Consider the following 1563-nt stretch of genomic DNA (forward strand, 5'->3'; position numbering starts at 1 on the left):
TCTCTCTCTCTCTCTCTCTCTCTCCTCTAATCTTTGGTGCCTTAAAAGACATTGAAGGATACCCTACTGAGAGTTGGCATTGGCATTCTGTTTTTAAAAAGAAACTTCTACAGATCTTAAGTAATCAGAGGTGCAACTCTTATGACAAACACTCATTAGCTACATGTGTGATCCTTTTTCTTTCAGTAAGGGCTTGCATGCCATTCACTTAACACTTTAACAAGTACAGTTGTAACAGAAGACAGCATCCCAGTTTAAAAAATAAAAATACTTTGCATAGTCTGTTGTAATACCAAGCTTTTCAAAAGACAAGTTTCAATATTTTAAAGAAATACAATTATTCAAACAAAAAGGGAATTTTGAAGAAATGTTTAGTTGAAGTGATGAACCAGACTGTCTCCATCTTAGTCTTAAAAGTCATCATATAGTAAAGACAAACTAGGTTAATTCTTATCTATAATTAAACCTCTGATTCTCAAGGATTGGTCTATGCCCCATCTGTAACTTTAAGTACAAATGTTTCTCTACTGCCTGTTCCAGGAACTGGCAACCATGTGTTCGTTTCAAACAACAATTTTGTGACCCTACCTTTATTTCAAAAAGTTGCTATGACTATCTTGTTATAATTGTCTTGTTCTGAACCACTTGTTATGTTAAGCTCTTGTATCCACACCCGTTTTGATGGCCAAATTCTCCATTTGGAAACCATCTACTCCTGAGCCATAAAAGCCTTGTTTTCCTCACATCCAATACTGAGCTCTCCAATCCTGTGGGTGGGGAGGCAGCTACCTATATACATGAATAAAAAAAGCTTGCTTTAATTAACTTCTTGCTTTGATTAATTTGGCCATGATGATTTCGGAGTGGTGTTCTTTTTCTTCCATCTTTGGAATTAGCAGAGCCAAATATCTTTTATCAAAAAGGTATAAGAGGCAAAGCTGTCTTTCAAACTGACTAGCTATTGAAACTGTCATGTTCTGCTGGCATATATATATGTGCATGTGTGTGTGTGTCTGTCTGTGTGTGTGTGTGTGTGTGTGTGTGTGAGGGGGGGGAATACATATGTTGTGTTTCCATTTCATCTGAGATTGATAAAATTCCATCCTGCATCATTGTAATCTAAGGTTATCAAACAATGCACATTTATACAAAACTGATTTTTCCCTCCTTAATGTATTTTTTACATATCTTTCCTATTAAGTTTTCTGACTTCTTGAACTCTAACTTCAAAAAAAATTAATTAAAAAACTTTGTATTGAATTTTGGATATTAACTGAAATCAAATGCCTGTTTATTTTAATGAGTAGAGTAAAATTACAAAAGACAAAAAACAAATTATAAAAAAAAGATATGTCTTCTCAAGACATATCTAACCCTCTTACCCTCTTAAGCTCTTGCCTCTCTCTTTCTTCTTGCTCACTTGCTCCCCATTCCCTTCCCCCTCTCTCCAGGTGGTCATGGCCAGCCTCTAAGTCTCTACTCTCTCCTCCTCTCTTCCTTTCTGTGTCTTTACTACTCTCTTAACTCCACTCCCCATGCCCTAAATAAACTCTATTTTATACT

This window comes from Mastomys coucha, chromosome X (genome assembly GCF_008632895.1).
Source record: "Mastomys coucha isolate ucsf_1 chromosome X, UCSF_Mcou_1, whole genome shotgun sequence".
In the NCBI taxonomy this organism is placed as follows: Eukaryota; Metazoa; Chordata; class Mammalia; order Rodentia; family Muridae; genus Mastomys; species Mastomys coucha.